The sequence below is a fragment of the Lycorma delicatula genome, chromosome 6, assembly GCF_047948215.1.
Source record: "Lycorma delicatula isolate Av1 chromosome 6, ASM4794821v1, whole genome shotgun sequence".
Lineage (NCBI taxonomy): Eukaryota > Metazoa > Arthropoda > Insecta > Hemiptera > Fulgoridae > Lycorma > Lycorma delicatula.
Window position 1 is genome coordinate 96,459,358 of NC_134460.1, and position 21,229 is coordinate 96,480,586.

Below are 21,229 nucleotides of genomic sequence, written 5' to 3' on the forward strand. Positions count from 1 at the left end.
TTAAAAACATACATATAATTTTTGTATAATACATAATGTCCAATATATAATGTATTGTCGTATGTATTATTTTCCATATATATATAATATGGATAATTTTCATTCCCTGATGATGATTCATTGATGCTGCGAAACATGTACGGGAACATAGCCCTAAGACAAATATATGGTAAGATGATGATAAAAATATATTTGTGTTTTTAGTAAAAAAAATAAAATATATCTAATATATATATATATATATACTACACATAAGTAATAGTCGACTGTAGTTACAATTTTAAAAAAATAAATAATGAAAGTTTTACTCATTTTTTTTTTTTTTAATGAAAATCAATTTGAGAATATAATGTTTTATAAAATAAATTTTAATCATTTCAATTATAAATGATTGAATAATTCCGGATGGAGGAATAATTTTAGAATTAACTGATTTTGATATAATCATACAAAAATGACATATTAATTACTTACGTATGTTGTCGATATTTCATATTTCAGTTTTCTGATGGTGAATTGATGACAAACTGTCAACGTCTGTTCTTATCAATATTGTTCCATTTGTATTTGAAATATTTTTTTATTTATTTTTTCTTGTTTTTTTGACATCAGTGCATTTTTATTATCTTCTAATTATCTATAAAAATAAAATAATATTAAATTATATAACTTTAATAATTATAATAATAAACAGTAAAATATGAAATAGATGTATTTTTAAAATTACAAATAATTTATATATAACGGTAAATAAAAAGAAATCGTTCAATAAAATATAATACATAATTAGAAATATTTTAGTCATGGTTTACGAAAAGGAAAATTAACATAATTTTTTATGAATGTCATTCAAGTTACTTTAATTTTTAAATCAAAAGAAAATTAATACATTAATCGTGAAATTTAGGTTGATAGTTTTCTTTTGTCTTCAGTCATTTGACTGGTTTGATGCAGGTTTCCAAGATTTCCTATCTAGTGCCAGTCGTTTTATTTCGATAAAACATCCTACATCCTACTTCCCTAACAATTTGTTTTACATATTCCAAACGTTGCCTGCCTGCACAATTTTTTCTTCTACCTGACCCTCTAATATTAAAGCGACTATTCCAGGATGCCTTAATATGTGGCTTATAAGTATGTCTCTTCTTTTAACTATATTTTTCCAAATCCTTCTTTCTTCATCAATTTGTTGCAACAACTTTTCATTTATCACTTATAAAACGGATCGAAACGCAAGGGTGGCGGGAGTTTATTATTTCTCCCTACAGATCGCAGAACTTGGACAAAGTTCCTTGCTGCTGTGCCTTTCTTTTATCGGGCAGGTTATTGATTATTTATTGGCGGTAAAAAATTGTTATGTTTGATTTGTGAACGGATTTGGTGATTTGCGTTCCTATCCTATGGACCAGCATGAAAATTATTTTACGGGGCTGATCGTGGGAGACTAAGCTTTTTTGAGCCTTGTACTCCCAGCGTGATTCCCTTTCAGTCCGTCCGCTGAAGTCCTTTTGGTGCTAGTGCCTTTCGGGCTAGCAGGAATACGCCTACAGGCCCTAATTGTTTTGGAAGAAGCAATGCGCTCCCTTCTCCGGTGGGAGTCGAATGTTCTGGGTTTCAATTTATCCACTAAGTTAATAGTCTGTCACATAAATATAAAAACAAGGAATTTATATATATATATATATATATATATATATATAAAATTATAATGATAGAAATTCATTTTATAGGTTTTAAGTTGACAGAATGGCAAAATACGAACTTCCCAGAATTCTTTCAAATGTTTTTCGTTCAAAACAGTATACTTACAGTGTTGCCACACTGTTATCCATTTTAGGATATTATTGTTTTGAAACTCATGTCTCCTTTAAATTACTTCTTTAATTCCAGTAACTTTTCGACTTTAACAAAGTATTAATAGTTTTTGTATATAAATTTTTGAAAATTTTAATCTTTAACTTTATTATTTCGTAAAAGAATAATATCTTATAGTCATATCTGCAGCCATTTTTCTTGTTCATGGAATTTTAAATATTCAAAATTAAATACTTTTCTTGAAAATAAAAATTTACCTATTCTATACGTAGCCCCCTTTTCAAAATAAGCTTGTGCCAATATTTTCACTTTTTATTTGTTTTTTAATATTTTTATATTTTCATTATTTTTTTATATTTATTTACCAGTGATTTTTATTTACTAATTTCTTAATTTACGTATATTCATACCTTATAAATAACAGTGTTTATTTAAAATTCATTTATTTTTTTTTACGGCTCTAAATATTTTTTGTAAGGAAATTTTACGTGTAAACCGAATAAAAATTTTTCAGAAAATAAATGAATGATTCAACAAATGGAATTTTAAAAACTAATATATTTCAATTCGGTTTCCGTTTATCAGTATATTTTTTACCTTTTAAAATAGACAATTATTCTTTCTGCATGACGGCTTTGTGGAATTAAAATTAAAATTTTGTTTATAACTTTTCCCTTTATAAAAAATTATAATAAATATTATAGATTTAATCTTGCAAACATCCACAATATTGTGTTTTTCAGTTAAAAATTCATTAGTCCGACTTATCAAGTATTATTCTCTAAAAAGAAGAATTCGATAAAAATAATTTTTTATTTTTATTTTTATTTTTTTTAAATTAAGCAGTCTTTCTATATATATATATCTAATATCATGATAAGAAATTACGAATTTTTTTGTTGTTCTTTTATCTTCTAAATTTTTTGGTATGTAAATTACAAAATATGATTTTGAATCATATGAAAATTTAAAAAAATAATTAGTTGCTTATGAAATAAATGTTTTTTTTTTTTGGTAAAAGACAATATTTAAATTAGGATAGTCAATCTTATGTTATTTGCTCCTAAGTATAAATCTATCTACTAAATCTGTTAAAATATATTTCATCTTTTTTCACGACTTTTTTTCTTCTTCTTATTCTCGTAGAACTTTTTAGTCAGGAATAAGAGTATCATCTCATGGCATTACTAAGATTTATATTGCTTACACAAGATTAATGGAAACGTTCAAGATTCAGGACGAGTGAGACGAAGAAAAAGTAGCTGTGAGAAAAACGTCAGGTTTCTTATTTATGACTGAAGAGAAGGATCAATGAAAGAATGAATAAGTATAAGAAAGAAAAAGAGAGAAAAAGAAATCGTGATAGACAGAGCGAGAGCGAGTGAGACTATGGAGTGTGACCCTCACAAAACTGAAATTCAGAAACTTGAGTTTTTAATCAGCCATTTGTGCCATATGCACAGTAAAACTCTTACTGCTGTTGAGAAGAGAGTTTTATATAGAAGAGGAGCTGTTGTGAGGAGGGTTTTGATATGAAGGGTGTTAAGGGAGGTTTGACAGAGAGCTCACCCTTCTTAAATTGCATTTTGATGAACAAAGCAAATCGCAAAACGCAGCTCCTTTGGACACAAACTCTATAATAATATATATGTGTATATGTGTGCTATATTTTTTAGGCTCGATTCGCCGATATAATACGTTTTCTGTACTGTAATACTGTACCTCTGAAGGCGTTTCGTTTTTCTTTATTTTTTAACTTCCCCAATACTTAGTGAATTCTTCAAACCTTTATTTCCAAGCCAATGGAAAATCTCCTTTTTTCTTGCCCCTCTAGTACGTTCTTTTTTTAACTTCTGATGTAATCTTTTTATTAAAAATTGAAAAAAAGAAAATTACTTCTATCTCACTGCAGTACGAGACTTTTTACATCATCCGTAAATAATGCATCTTTGTAAATTGTATACCAAGTACATATTACGTTTTATATATATAAAATTAAATTATTTTTTTAAAATGAATTAAATACTGTTTAGAATACATTCACAAACACGCTTTCTAAGAATTAAGTAGATTTTGATTAGTATTCCTAGTTATTTGGTAAAATTTTATTATTGATAAATCTCCTGATATAAATAATTATTTATAGCAGTTAAAAAATAACTAACCTTTTTCTAAATTATGAATCTTGTGCGGATAATTTTAAATTTTTATAACATTTTATTTGTATACATTTTATGTAAAATTAGAGTTACATAATTTATCCTACACAGGTTAACATATCTGTCGAGCTCAAGGTTAACCGGTTTTTTGCTCTAATCTTCCACTTGTAATTTAAAGAAAAATGATAGTGAAATTAACAAAGAAAACGTTGTTTTCTTGACTCTCAGATTTTAATTGATTTTATGATTGTTTCTGTATAACTCAATCATCAAGATATACAAATGATAGAAGACAGGATTTATGATTCGATAAATTTATAATTATGATCATTATTGATAAAGATTGTGCAAACCAATAAATTTAGTTACTAATCGACAAGGCGAGGTGCATATTGGGAGAATTTACGAACTACTGCTGTGTACAGTCACGTTCCAGTGGTTCTAGTAAAGTAACTGAGACTTCTGTCATCAGATTAGATTGCTCATTAAACATTATTATCTGTTTGTTTGGACGCAGATAGATGGATTCTGATAGTGTTACTTAACATTATATTATTTATTAGGCTTTATTTATATTAATTTCATATTAATGAATTAATCGATGTCATTCTAATTTCAGTGTTTAACAATAAAACATCAGTTTTTATTCTGCTTAATTACGGCTATTTTTGTATAAATAAAGAATTTTATCTTTTGCCCTATTATTCTGTAATAAGAGTAATATTTTTCTTAATCAGTGTATTTTAAAACACAAGCATGACTAAAATATGTCGTATTGAAAAAGTGTATGCAAGTAAATAAAGTTTAAATTTCTTACATCAATTGTTTTAGTTTAAATAATCATATTATGACGAACAGAAAGTGAGTCATAGAATTAGGAGTTAAAAGTTTAAAATATACGTGTAGTTATAAGCATTACGGTAATTTGTAGACGTGTTATTACTAATAAAAACAAATATCCTCTGTTCTTTGCATTGAAAATTGTAACAATTACTTAAAATTAGTAGTGTTAAGATGTCAAGTAAACGCAGAAAAGAATTTAAACCCAATTAAATTTATTTTAAATCTAGTTAAAAAAAAAATTTGAGTCTGCCGTATGTCCCAAAAGTCATTATCAGAACTGAGAGCCGTTACATTAAATGCAATTTGTCAATTACTGTAGAAGACTGGAAAATATCAGTGTTGAAAGTTCATATCATTGTTGAAAGTTCAGGAAGTAATGGATTATTACTGGAAAACAGGTGCGCTAATGGAAGATGACATTGAAAGCATAATTATAAATGTAGGGGTGGACGATGATGAGACATCATGTAGTGAAGACAAATTGGAAATTAATTCCGGTGGAAGTGAAACTGAGTCAAGCTCAGAAATTGAGGGTTGTTGGTTTATTACAGATTAAAATCCTCGATTTCAGTCTGAAATCGGTTGTTGGCCTATCACAGAAGTTAGTTGTACGTAAACTGCAGACGAAACTGTATAAGGACTTCATTAAGTTATCATTGATCGTTTAATTATTTAGTAAATTAATATAAAAATAATATTTTTTTTTATTCCTCAGCAATATCCAACTTGTTGCGATTTCATAGGCCTATATGTTCTAGTTATTAGTATAAGCTTTGAATATAATACTATGAATTTTGATGCAGTTTAGTGAAAATGTTTACTTAAAGTATTGTAATTAATTGGAGGTTAAATTTATTTAATTTGTGAATACAGTAATGTTAATTAACATATTTGTGTTATTACCGTAATCAGGAAGTAATTACAGGTTCAGAAAAATACAGTAATTGTTTTAAACGGACATTTCTTATTTAGAACGATTGACAGGCATGTCACTTTGCTTCAGTATGACTAAGCTCAGACTGTACGGTTGTGTTATTTCTGCATATCTGTTTACAGCCAAACAAAACAACAGTGCTGCGGTCCTCCACGAATATGAACTTCTTCTGGTGGACTTGTACAAATGTCGTTATTCCGAATTTTAGTTGGACGATCGTGCATGGTCTGTTGCAATACACTGCTTGTTTTTCTTCCCCCTTATAGATAGTAATCTAAGGGAGTCAGATCGAGCGATCGAACAGACCACAAACCCATCGAAATGAATCGTTCACCGGAGACATTTCGTAAAAACGTCATTGACCTGTTAGGTGCGCCTTCTTAATGGAACCAACAGTGATTGATTGCCACTTCTGTTAACTGACTAATGAATTTTGCTAAAACGCCATAATAACGATCACTATTAACTTTATTTTAAAAAAATATTGGACCCACAATACGCGTTCTACTCGCACCGACCCAGATTCCAATTTTCGCTTCATATAAAGATTGTTAGTATATTTTTTAGATTGTATTTTTTTAGATTGTTCATGGAGGTTAGATGTCTAGAGCAGTCGTACATTTTATGAATTACTGTACCATCCCAGATGAAAGAACGTTTCGTCTGTAAAAAACGTTAACGTCGATGATAATTGGAAATTATAACCAGTAAAACGTTTAAATCATTCAAAATAATTTAGTCTTTCGGCATGATCTGTAGATTAGAGTTCTTACACACACATTACTTAGTAGCGGAAAAATTTCAATTATTTTTTTACAGCTTTTTGTGCGGTAGCAATTCCGATATTTTGTAGCTATGCTAACTTATCCGTTGACTTTGATGAACTTAGCATCCGAAATATCATACAGTTTCTGTTTGTTTAGTTTAGGTGGTCTTTCACTTCAATCAGCGTCCTTAACAGAGTCTGTTGCCCGAAATGTTTTGTTAAAGTTCAAACTGCATTGCCGTAAGGAACAGAGCATTTGGAAACTTTTCAAGAAACTTGTGCTTCTCTTATTCACGAAAGGTGTATTCAAGGAGAAAAATGCGTTCCTACCGAAACAATCTTTACGTTTCTCGCAACTATTGATTCCGATAAACGAAACGAAGCACGTTCAATCACAACTCAACAACTGACGTCTTGGTTTATTACTAAGAAACACCAAAAAAAAAAAACCCGGAGCAACTATCTTCCTTGGGTTAAAATATTTTCAGAAATTTTTTGAAAGTTCCGATTTTTTAAAATTATAGATCCGAGACCTAAATTAAAGAAAGGGTTTTGAGAATTTTCTTTTTCGTTTCTTAGTCTATATTGAAGGGGTGGTAGATTTAAAGAAAACTTTATTTTATTTATTTGTTAAGTTTAACTCACAAACGAACACTTTTAAAAAGGTTTTCTTAAAATTATTACCCACCTTTAAAAAATGTACAAATTCTATTGTTTGATTTTTGGCTCTAACTCTTTTAGTTCTTATTAAAAAGCTTTTTTTTGTATTTTTCTTCATTGCTTAAAGAGCTACAAAAATTAAAGTAGCTTTGGCACCTATATTTACATTCAGAATCAAAATTAGAAACAATCTTTTTTGTTACTTTCAAAAAAGATCATTTTTTATTTTTTCAATATTTTTTAACAATTCTCTTTTAAATTTTTTTCTGATACGGATTACTTCTTTATAAATTAGGTTATTTATTTCTTATTATTAAATAATAAGTAAGTCCCTAAAATCAAAAATCTTTTATCCGAAATTTAAAAAAATTGATTCTTAAGTCTTACTTTGGTAATAATCATAGATATCAATAAAAAACCACCTTGATATTTTTCCGATATTTTAAAAATTTCGGAAAAATCTTTTTTGGGTTTTTCAATCTCGACGTAAATAAAACTAATTTTAATGAACATTAACCTTATTAAAGAGTTATTTAATACGGTAAAATTGTGTAAGAACACAATGACTTTTAAAGATTATCTTATTTAAAAACGAAATTGTATGACTTGACCGGCGAAGATGGGAAAATCATGCAATACTTTACCAGGTTTTTTCTTTTCCTGATATATAAACATCGCTTAAAGTTTTTATTTCTGTGTAGAAAACAATTTAACAGATCAAATAAGAAATATTTTCGTTCATTTTTGTACTCGGTTCGGTTTTAAGTTGCTCACCGGATATATGTTTATTTTTATGTATATGTAGACATATGTTTGCGTGCATGCATTTTTTTAATACTGTAAATTTATACTTATTAAGGTATGATCCGATCCCATAGTTCTAAAAATTCTAATTTTCCTTAAGATGGGAATTACGTTGATCACTTACTGTAAATCTTTAAAAAAAAGTTCATTCTTAAAAGACGAATTATTTTTATAGTGTGATTATAAGTAGGCATAAAGTTCTAAACATTTTGAAAATTAAGTATTTTCTGAAATACTTCTTTTTTTTAAATAATAATTTATTATAAAATGTTTTAATTGTTAAAAATGCCTAGTAAAATCTAGTTATAAAATAAATAAAAACAATTTCTAAATTTTATATTGTTAATGAAGTATCTTAGTAACGCTTATTTTGTTTAAAAATTCAGTCTTAAATGGAGTGGGTTTGTGTGAGGTAGGGAGGACGGGAGGGCCCTACCTCAAAAAAATAATAAAAATATTCATACTAGAAAATTTTTAAGTTTTATTGAATTTAAATGTTAATAAAAACACAGAAAACTGCTTTTGAAAGAAGACGGTTATGATCAATTCTTAAAATTATTTGCATTATTTTATTATGAATTTCTTCCATTCCTTTACAGTAGTAACATAAATTTTAGCTCTACAAGAGGAAAAACAGATAAGTATACACCGATTACAACAGTTTAAGCTATACGTAGTATTTTAAATTAATAATAAAAAATAAATATTTGTATGTGAAAGCAACATCTTTTAAATCATCATATATAATTACAATTTTTTCTATGTTTCTAAAGGAGAAGCATATTATGCAAGCAGCATAAAGAATTTATCTAATTATGCTTGCTCTTTAATAAATATTGGTAATAATAGGGACAAGAAAGGGAATTTATATCATTTCGACACAGTATTTATATATGACAATTTAACAAAAGAAAAGGTGAAAAAAATTAAGAAGAAATCTATTTTTTACCGAAATATCAGAAGCCTAGTACGGGACAAGAAAGTACTAGAAAAGCGCAAAGAAGTGCTTTTAAAACTTATTTGGATTTGTATAGAAACAATGTATGAAATTTTTTCAAGGGTACGTGTTATTCATGTAGCTTTATAGGAATTAAAATTGAAGACTTGCTGCATTATTGTTACCATCAAAGCGAATTTATTTGACACCGACACAATATTGATGGTTGTATCCTACTATCTGTTAAATTGTTAGCCCATGTAAATAGTACATTAATTTCTAGCAATTCTTGATTAATTTTCTCACCGTCCATAGAAGATCTTTATTACCATCAACATTTATTACGCTACATCAATAAAACTGTCTTCACTATTTGTTTAGTGAAAAATATTTTTCCATCATTTTAATTAGTTTGCATATCATATTCCAATTTTAAAGGAGTCATGTTTGACAACTTCTCTTACAGAAGTTGCACTCTATCATGACATTTCATTAGTGACCAGATCTTCAGTTAGATTCAATTCGAGATGGCAGGTGGCAGTTTTAAAATTGAATGTTCTTGAGGTGCATTACATTATGTGGGAGTAATTAAAAAATTAGAGGCAAGTGACTGTAGAAAAAATATTATTTATTTAATGACAATATAACTAACCCTATTGTTCAACATAATCTCAGGCTTCATTTATGTACTTTTCCAGTCTTTCTTTAAGCGTAGTTATTCCAGTAATAAAGAATTGTTCACCCTGGTGTTTGAATCAACCTTGACTAGCTCATTGATGTCACGTATAAATAATAAAAAAACTATACTACGATATCGGGACAGCAGTGGATAATGCAACACCTTCCGACCAGATTTTTGAATAGCTTCCCTTGTCTTTTGAAGGAAGCTTTTATGGGAGCGGCTGTTATCATACAGAAGATAAATGTGAATTCGATTTTGTGTAATTTTGAGTTGACTGTATCGGAACCCTAATTGAACATGATTTGCAGTGATTCAACTTATCATGGATAATTAAATGGTCAATTCCGATACTCGCACTACAAATTTCAATAATATTCAGAGCGTCTGTCGAAACTTCCAGTTTCGGTTGTTTACCATACTATTGTAACACACGCAAGTGAATTTTCGTTTTCAACACTTTCGTTTTCGCCTCCATGTAGCCAGAATGTTACATACATTATTACATATCTGTTACATGACATAGGTATCAAGAAGTTCCTTCAAACTTCGCCGGTAAGAGTCCACAGAACTGGACGGGACGGCGATATCAACAAACTATGTTTAGAGTTCTAAACATGACCTAACCTAAAAGTGAAATGAAAATGGGAAAAAATATTAAAAAAGATCCCTTTCGGCACTCCGGAAGATGGAGGTAGATTTCACCAGTGCTAAATAGGAGATAAAAAAGATTTCCACCTTAAAGTTAAGAAAAACTTCACATTTACTCAGTACGACAATGGTTGCATGTGATACGACAAGTCCCCCCTTCTTCCATTCCAGAAATATTTTGGTCATCCCTTACCGTAAGGGTTGGTCATATCAAAATTTTTTTCAAAGGTTTTACGTAATGTTTAAAACCGATTCGTTACTGTGCGTATTAAGGGAAGTAGATTTTTTGTCTACAAAACCCCATTTTTCCATCCCTGGAGCAATAGTTGGTGATCAAAACCTTTACTTATGAGTTTTAGGCCTAAATCCAAAAACTCGACCGAGATTTTGGGTCGTTTATTTTATGCATCAATTTGAAAGTTATTGGCGCAAAATTACGGCAGTTATCGTGTCCACAAGAAAGTGACTATATATATATCAACTTTTGAACAGACGGTGGTTTTGGGGTGTGGAAGAACCCCATGTGAAACGCGAAGATGCGTCGAAATTTTCTGGAAGTTGAATCATGCATTATATGTTAGTTTTTGTTAGACTTTTTCTTCCATTTGATGAACCGCGGGACTCGAATATTCATGTCACTTTTTCTGAGAAAGGTGAGATTACGAATCACGCCTCTAGGTAGAAATATTTTACTTGGTAGCGTACAAAAACTTGATAATGTACTTGAAATAATAAAATATACTACAGCTGGTTTTAATAGTAAATGCTCTTATGTAAATGAAGTAGTGAAGATGAAACAACTTTTTTACTTCCCATCACTTCATTAAAAAAATAAAAATAAATAAAATTATTAGTTTACAAGAGATTATAGGTGCTAATAAAACACAGAAAAACACGAACAGTAGGAAAGTGTTGCAAATGTGACAACCAAGATTTGCTACATAAAACAGAAATAAATTCGACTGGTAAAATTTTTTTCTACAATTAAAACTATTTGAACAAATTGATGGAAAAAAATTCATTTAATAATATAAAATGTGTGTCCATGGATACGATAAAAATCGAGGGTTACACTTGCAAAGTAATAAGTGAAATATTATGCCACGGATCTTCGGTTTTTAAATTACCCGATTTCATTTATTAACGAATAATAATAAGAATTGTATTATTTTTGAAAATGTGATGTGTATTACATATAAATGAAATCGGCCCGGTAAAAGTTTTATTTAACATGGACTTTTTTTTAACAAAATTCCAAATTAATAACAAATTTTGATAATAGAAATGTAGTCTCTTACCATTTTCAATATTCAGTATCATTTTGTTAAAAATAGTTTTATTTATATTACAGAAGTTTTTGTTTTTTGAGCGAAAGAAATATCTGCAGACTTACCGTACGGTTTACTATTTCATTGCAATTTTTTGGGATTGTAAACTACCTTAATAATAATTTTGTTTTCAGCTTGTTGAATTTAGTTAATTTCTGTTTCGATAACTAATTATGCGTTTGAGCTTTCATTGAACTGGAATTCGGAACTGGGATATGAAATGAATTATTAACTAAATGGAGAGTTTTCAAGGATGACAGCAGTAAAATAATAATGTTAAAAATATTGTAATAGTAATAAAGGCACAAAGAACATTTTGTTTACAATGAGAAACGCAAACATAACAAAAAACATGGCCTATTTTTAATGACTCATACAAGATAATTAACAAACACACGATAGATAATTCTTGAGTAAGATAATTTAAATATTATTAAAATAAAACTGCAGCCGAGAAAATTAACTGAATCAGATTATTATATTACACGAGATAAGACTATACTATATATACTATAGATAAAATATTCTATAGATAAGAATTAATCAAGTAATATGAAAATAAAAGGAGCTGGATTAACCACAAAACCTAACTCATTGAATGCAAATTCTATTATTCTTCTTTTCGTACTACGTTTAAAGAATAATACATATTACATATAAAAATTAAAATAATTTTGCTTGTGTATCTTAATAAATAGTTTTTTAATGACATTTTGTTTATTTTATTCAGAATTTAAAAAAAGTGTAATTATTAAAATTATTATTACGAAATGCTACGTAGTTGGTGGGAAATACAAAGAATCAAAATTAAACCCTTGGTTGGTCAAGTGGTGTACGCGTCTTCCCAAATCAGCTGATTTGGAAGTCGAGAGTTCCAGGGTTCAAGTCCTAGTAAAGGTAGTAGTTACTTTTATACGGATTTGAATACTAGATCATGGATACCGGTTTTATTTGGTGGTTGGGTTTCAATTGACCACACATCCCAGGAATGGTCGAATTAAGGCTGTACATACACTTCATTTACACTCATACATATCATCCTCATTCATCCTCAGAAGTAATACCTGAACGGTAATTCGGAAACTGCTTCTAGTAAACCATTTGTATATAAATAGTCTAAATTTGTATATTTCTGTTATACATCTATGATTGTGTATATTGTATTATCTTTTTTAAACCGATTTTTTTATAGTGATTTTTTCATAAATTACAAAAGATAATTTAAATTATTTTAAACAACTTTGCGGAAATATTATTGGTTTATAATAAAATAAGAATCTTAAAACTTTATTAAAATGTAATGTTTTCTAATACTGAGATTTGGAATATATTTTTTACACAAGTGGTGATCAATTTTGGACACCAAATAATCTCATTTCGAGACGCCGCCCGCCAGGGCAACCCGCCCAAAGAACCTAGCTGCGGAGGGGTGCCGTAGATACTCCATGTAAGGTTAATAGTTACATAAGTCTAGGAGAAAAATTCATGAACTAGAATCTCATACGTTGGTATTTTCTCTGAATTGTTTTACTGTGGTATTTTCACAATAGCCTAAAGCATATTCCAGAACTTTTGCGTAAAGTTTATAAACTTTTATTCTATTATTTAAAACTCCCATGTAAGTTAATATTTATTATTAAAGAAGCAAAGCATTCCATCTACACTGAAAAAAAAAATAGTTTAAAAAGTAATAATTATAGATCATTAATTAAAAAAAAATGTTTAATAAAAAAGTCGGTTCTCATTTACATGTAATTTGATTTAAAATTTTTATTTTTAATTGATATGTTATGTATATAAATCGAAATGGCAGGTGCAAGTTATAATAAATTAGGTAACGTTATTTTATTTGCAACTTAAAAGTAAAATTATATATCCCTGTAGAGAGATGAAATTTCCAAAAATAGCACGTAATTTAGCAGGTGTAAAATTCTACCTTAATTATTTCCAATATAATGACACTTGATCCAAACATGTTATAGCCAACCTATCCTGTTTTCTTTGAAGAACCGATATATTTATGATATTAATTAAAGCAAAATTTGAAGTATTTATTCAAATTGAATAATTAAGCTATTACCTTAAAAATTATTTTAATTACAGCAATTTATTTTTTAAATGGGCTATTATATACCAATTATTTTTTTTAAATAAAAATAACTATTAAATAATTGTTACATTATATTACAGGCTATTTATATTAGATACATTTTTGATTTTTTTAAATAATTACCGTTAATTATATTTTGCCCACCGTTCTAGTGGTTTGTTACCGCAAAAAAGTTAACAGCCGACTTTTGAAGTCTAAGGTTCTGAGGTTCAAATCATAGTTAAAGCTAATTTCTTTTATACGGATTTGAATAATAGACAGTGGATACCGAAGTATTAAAACGGTTAGGGTTGAATTAACCACACGTCCCAGAAATGGTTGTTCTGAGTCCGTCCAAGAGACCTCATTTCCATGGCATACGTATCATCCTCATCACATTGGGCTGTGGCAGGGGACTGCTTATTTTTCACTTATTGAATGACATAACACAGTATGTTTTTTTTTATTTTTTAAATAAAACTGATATAAATATATCACATTAAAAATTTAAAAAATTAAAAATCGTAAAGCTCTTAGCTCTTCCTTAGATCTTTAAAAAATGATACCCAAATTACAAAAAAGTTAAATATAGATGCAAATGTAGCAATACTTTTTTATATGCTGTTTGCATGGTAATTTAAATTTTTAAGCAAAAAATTCAAAGCATTTTCATAAACCAACCATTTTATGTGTACGAAATAAAAGATTATTAGATTGAGTTAAGATCGCAGATCTGGAATGTAGAAATATGTCAATTTTCAAGATACATAAAAAACATTCTCTCAATTTGATTCTTTTTTAGAGTTAAATGTATGTTCTCAAAAAATATAATAGTATTGAAATAAACTAAGAAAAACTTTTCCTACTCTAAAAGGAATTTAAAATCTTGAAATTGTCTCAAAAATTGCTGATTTTACTAGTATAATTAAAATAATAATACTAAAGTAATAAAAGTTGTTCTTATTTTTCCAGAGATTGTAAATTTAACTATGTAAAAAAATTTATATTTTTTATAAAAATCTGATGTGGACACCAGATAACATCCTTGTACGCTTATTATGTTTATTACATATACACATTTTTTGCTGCACTTCATTAAAACTTATTTCATTTGAAAGTGAGGTACGATCCTCCAATTCTTTAATAAAGTGGGTAATTACAAAGAAAAATGGCCCTAAAAATTTCCTTAGTATTTTATATTAATGTTGTTTCACGTCGCTTAAGTAGATATATGGTGTGAGTACGTGTCGGATCCGTAACCATGCACCATCGATTGGAGTCCGACTTCGTATACATATATTTTTTTTAATTTTTTAAATTTGTTTTATTAATAATTATTAACCCCTAATTAGTAAACATTTTTGAATTAAAATGAAAAGTACATAAAATTTTATTTTATTAATAACTTGTGATTATATATATTTATATATTTGTATTTTTATTGTTATTGAATTATTACTTATTGTTTTTTTTACATTTTTTTTTTACAATCGTAGGTTAATAATTATTAATAAATTGCTGTATTTAAATTTTAAAAGAAAAGTTAAAATAAATGTATGTATATGAAGTCGGATTCGAACCGATGTGCCTTCCGCTTGTAAGATCAAAATATTTCATTAATTAAAGTTTTATTTGGCTATAACTCTGGAGTCAATGAAAATAATTACCACTTATGATATATCGTTGAAAAGCTCTCAACGAGGTATTATTACTGCAATTAGGAGAAAGTCCAAAATCCAAAATTTAGAGATATACACATTTTTGGCCCAGTCGATTGAAATCAAAAGACGAGGTGCAGAACTAAGATGTTACAACAGTCCTAAATCCAAAATTTCCACATTCTGCGGCTAGCCGTTTTTTGAGTTATGCGAGATACATACGTTACGTGCGTACAGACATCACACCGAAACTAGTCAAAATGGATTTAGGGATGGTCAAAATAAATATTTCCGTTAAAATCTGAAAAGTAAAATTTTTCGTGATTACAATATTTCTTTTACTTCGTACAAGGAAGTAAAAGTAACTGTTGGGAAGTCGATATTGGCATAGACAACGATCGATATACGAGTAGACAAGTCGATGTAGACAACATCTCTGGATTTATACAACGACATTAAATTTAGTAAAAGAAGTTTTAGGTTATTTATTTATAAGTTTTTTTTTTATGATGATTTTGATTTAATTGAATGAAATATTATTAATTTTGAATTGATATTGTAAACTTAATTATTTTCATAGTATAATTAAATATAATACAAAATTTATTTAATTCATACACTCAAATTTAGCAACAGAATTTCCGGGTCCACTTATAATTTATAAATATCAACATATACTTTTTTAAATATTCCCACTTCTATATATTTTGTAAAATGGAGTTGTAATTAAAAACAGATTTTTTAAAAGATACATAGAATTTACCTTAAATTAAAAGCGATATTTTTTAATCAACTTATAGTTTTTTTTTAACTTTAAAAAAAAAATTAAAACAGCAGGTAATACAATAATAAAACTTCAAGTTGCAGTTACGCTAAAAACGGTAGGAGGAAAAAATTCTGTTAAACTAAAGAGAAGAGACCTTTATAATTTACGTACAAGTGATTAGAACATAATTTCCATAACAATAGATCTATAATTTAAACAGTCATTAAAATTCCCCGTTTTGTAATTAAATCCAATAGCAGGAAGATGAAGAATGTTAACGTTCTTACATATCGGCAATTCTAACTTTATAAACGTTCTCAAAAAAAATTCCACTTTCTTTATAGTTAAAACGCAAAATAAATTTCATAATTAATGGTGCAGTTTGAGAATTAATACGAGTATTACTAAATTGTACTGAATTTAATAAGACGGAGCAGTACCATTCTTACTGAGTTTGCCATCTACTTACGGAGAATGCAATTATAATTTTAAAATAAATGAGATTAAAAAAATCATTGTTGTTATTAATTTTATAAAGTGAAAATGGTTCAAACTTTAAAATCTATGAATGTAAATATACAAACGGAAGTGGGTGTTCAAATGCATTGGTAGGGTTTGAATTCTAGATATTTTTCAGTAGTTTATAGCTAATTAGGTTAAATATTATGATTTAAATTAAAGAATAAGTATATGCAATTGTATATATATTTATCGTAAATCAACTTTAAAAATACTCATCTTAATTTGGCGCTTAAGTACTTAAAACTTTTCTTTTAAGTAAATTAGAAATTTAGAGTTTTTTTCATAATTTTAAATATAAAAATATCTGATACAACTTTAATAATAATAAAAATAATAATTTATTTAGTCATTAAATTCTATAAGTTATTAGAAAATATAATAATCCTATTTAATATTTTGATAAGAGTTAATGAATAAAGTAAGGAGTAGCTGTTAAAAAAAAAGGAAGAAAAATCTCAGAAGATATTATTTAGAAATGTACGATAACAAGGAACTGTAACGCAACGATTTTTCCTTCGGTAATGGGAGTCGAGTTCCGCATCATCAATTTCAGTTTTCAAAAGATAAAATTAACAACTATAATAAATATTTTCAATGTTACCAACCGTTGTATAAAATATTTTCCTTTACCTTTCGTTTATGTAAACTAAATTTAAAAAAAATCTTTTAAACGGCAGATTGTAAAATATAAATTCTGTTATATTTGAAAATTTTATTTTTATACATCCATTTTTTTCTATGTCATATTAATATCAAATTACAAGTTATAATATCCCTGGTTGTTTTTTGTTTATTACATTCCTATCCTGAGATATTAAACAATCGATCGCTTATAAGCAAAGCATAGTTCCCCTTTTCCACTTTTTTATCTACCACTTTTGAAGTAGTGTCACGGCCCCGGAGGGAATATCTGAAGGGATATGATGAACAAGCAAACGTAAATAATTGAGAAATAGCTAAAGAAATGAAAAAAACCCGCATTGCGTGTGTTTCTGTGTATAGGGTCCTATTATATATATATATATATATATATATATATATACTTCACTACTTCAATTCTGCTTTTATATTAAAATGAGGTTGTTATAGTCCCTGTTTATGTTACACATGCGCATAACTATTCTCTTGTCACACATGTGTTCTAGACAATCATATTCAAACACACACGCGCGCTTACAAGAACATACTATTCAAGTAACATAACAACTTGAGAATGATGAAAGTAGTTGTTTTAAGTCTGACATCGTCCTTTCTGTATTTTGGTTGCGAGCACGCGCATGTTCACATTAAAGTATTGTATTCCGTAAAATATACAACACATTTCTCTTATAAACATCCTCATTTGCCTCTGTGTATTGCACATTCCCGTAATTGTTTGTTATTTATTTTGTCTTTGTTTTACTCACATTCCACCTTTTTATCATCAGTTTTTCTTTTACACTGAATTTCTTTTTAACAAATTAGGCTTACGTAGTAACTCCACTTTTCACCCTCTTTTTTTTTTAATATGTATTTTTTATATTACTCACCTCTTGGAAACTTTCAATAAGTACGTACTCTTTATATTTCCTCCCATCTTAGTTTTTAGTACTTGTTAAAAATTTAATGAGTAAATACCATTACTACAAATAAAACGCTAATGAAATGTATGTAACTTAATGTAATGTAAAATTTAAGAACAACTTCTGTTTTTTTTATTTTAATATCTCAATTTTATATCTTTATTTTGTTTACTTTTTTAATTCTCTTTTATAGTTTTTCAGCTCATCTTTATTTTGTTCTTTTTCAATGAGTAAATAATATTAATGAAATTAAAATCTTGCTTGACGAAAAAAAAGATATTTATGTAAATATTCTTTTTCATTTTCTTTGATGTTTAGTTACATGTAAAAAAAAGATTAATAAATTTAAATCTTACGTTTACAATTTATCTCTGCTCAATTAACTTTCACCCCTTTTTTATTTATTCATAGAATAAGGATTAGACCCTAATGAAAATTCTTTAATGTTTATTTATTTTTAATTGTAGGACACTTTATTACATATAATTGAATAAAAATAATTATGTAAAATAATTTATTTTTTTACTTTTGTTAATTAAATTTATCTTGTACATTAATTTCTTATTGAATTTCTTCTCTGGTTTATCTCTAAGATTTTTTATTAATTCTTTAATACTTATTTGTATATATACATAATACATAATAGTACTCCTGTTGTACATCAACAAGACTTCATTCTCTCGATTAGCTAAATTTGTTAATAAATATAATTTCTTTAATTAAATTTATTATTTTTTCTTATACGATGTTCATTATAGATGATAATGAATGTATTTATTTTGTTTTTATCAAATTTTATGTTTTTATTATATAACTAGCATCCCGTCACGGCTTTGCCCGCGATATATGGTTACTTGCGTTTTTGTCGCGATCAGGGGATGTTTAGCCGGTCACAGCTTGCTTCGCTCATCCTTCGCGTCTAGCCAGGGAGTTATGCCTTTTATTATTTTTTTTTAACCTCCGGGACCACCATTAGGTATTGCTTCAGAGAAGGAGATGAATGATTTGTAATGTGTGTGAAAATCTCATGCCTGACTGAAAGGCCGAGACGCTACCACTCGCGCCACGAAGGCCGCCAGGGGGTTCTGACGTCTACACCTCCATGTTTTAAGTAAACTCGTACTTGGGAGAATAATAATGGTAAATAAAACTTAAAGCCTGTTAAATTCATAAAATGTTAATGTATTGTAATTTATTCAGACCAACAGTTTGGTCAGGACTCGAACTTAAAGTAATCTGAAGAATGCGGATTTTAAAATAGTCGGCCTGCATCTTAAAAATTAATTATAGCTAGTTATCCGTCCTATGTACGGCTAAAAATGTATTTTTCCCGGTTCTTAGTGTAACCAAACAAACATTTTTAGCAGGTCGACCGTCTTCGTTTCTCATTTTTAAACATTTTTCTTTTTTTCAATTTTGTTTTTTAATCAAATAACCGGAGGCAGGTGCAGGTGGTCGCGTCGTACATTTAATAACAATGATAGTGGTTGTGTTGGTTGAGCCGCCGCGCCGTACACTTTCGTACTCTTTAAAAAGTCAAAATTAAAAAAAAACCCCGAGGTATTTATCTGAAGAGTATTTGCAAACCCAGATTTAGAGAATATCTCGTTTAGTTAGACGGAAATATTGAAAATTTGCAATCATTCTTCAAAATCTGTTTACCCCTTATGTCTTCACCCCTTTCAAGGTCGAATTTCGAAAAATCTAGAAATTGGGTTTTAGTTAGTTATTCACATGAAGGTTAACACACCAGAATTCACGTATGTTTTTAATGATAAATAAAAAAAAAAAACAAAAAAAATAGTAAATTTCATTGTAACTTCATTTTAACCCTTTAAACTCGGAATTTCAAAACTTCCTTTTTTTGTATACGTATACCGTAAGAAAAATGTGTACACCTATTTCATCAATTTATCTTCCATAGTTTTTGCTGGGGGTTGTTTATGAGTCAGTCATGACATAAAATCCATAGTTTTTGTTGGGCGTTGATTATGAATCAGTCAGTCATGACATGAAATTTTATGTGTAAATAGACGTGTAAATTATATATCCAAGCCAATTATCAAGTTATATATTTTTAAATGGTAGATTTTTACGATTCTTTTGGACGATTTTTGATCTCTTAAAATCACCGGTATAAATCACATGGTATGCTATATCATGGGAAACTTAGAAATTTTTGTTATCAATAATAATTATTTTCTTAGGTAATGAAAACTAGCTTTTAAAAAATTCTGCAATTGTTTTTTAAATCTGTTAACATTTATAAATACTATCAAAACTGTAAAAATGTAAAATAATAAGCTATCATTAATTGTAAATTATATTATTATATTTATTTTGTAAAAGAAAGTTTATTTAAACTGTCTTTTACACTTTTTGTTGTAGAACAAAAATTTACAATTGGTTTATCCTGACAAAACCATAAGTAAATAATAATTTAAAAGTCATAATATAATCACATAAAAGTTTAATCTCATAAAAGTGATAATAATATCACATGATAGAGATTATAATAACAGAAACGTTCATTTTAATAAACATACAGCAAAAACGAAGATCCAATAAACGCCCATTATGTCAAAAGCACTACCATCACTGGGTTCTATAACTTGTCCAATCTATGGACCACATGTGTCCAACGTATTCAGTTCACACGCTATGTTTTTTTTATCAAATAGAAGATAAACACAGTTAGATAAAGGAACGAATGAAAAAGCGTTAAACAGTAATAAATTATTCAAGTAGACTGGAGGGCAGTTTCCTCTCTTAGTCGTAAAGGTAGCGTGGGTAGATTTCGCCGAATTGATTTTAATCTTCCATTTGTGCAGCCACGTATTGATCGCATCCAACGCCGACTGAGAATTCTCCGAGGCTACATTCTGGTCATTGTCGACTGCTAAGATCGCCGTATCATCCATATACGTTGCAATTACAACAGATCCTGGACAAGGAAGGCCAACAACATATACTAGGAATAAAACTGATCCCAATGTTAAGCCTGCGGCACTCCCAAAGCATTTTCAAAGAATTTAGATAGATTATACCTAACCTTT

At 28.2% G+C, this 21,229-nt stretch overlaps 2 long non-coding RNA genes across 2 annotated transcripts in view; one reads left to right on the forward strand and one right to left on the reverse strand.

Annotated features, from left to right (window-relative positions):
• LOC142326479 (uncharacterized) overlaps nucleotides 1-21,229 on the forward strand; it is a 390,885-nt gene that overhangs the window by 187,644 nt on the left and 182,012 nt on the right. The gene's annotated exons all lie outside the window — the stretch shown is intronic.
• LOC142326620 (uncharacterized) overlaps nucleotides 1-21,229 on the reverse strand; it is a 50,384-nt gene that overhangs the window by 5,357 nt on the left and 23,798 nt on the right. Inside the window, exon 2 of the long non-coding RNA XR_012756808.1 lies at nucleotides 475-637. This is a non-coding gene — a long non-coding RNA (uncharacterized LOC142326620). The remainder of the gene's footprint in view (nucleotides 1-474; nucleotides 638-21,229) is intronic.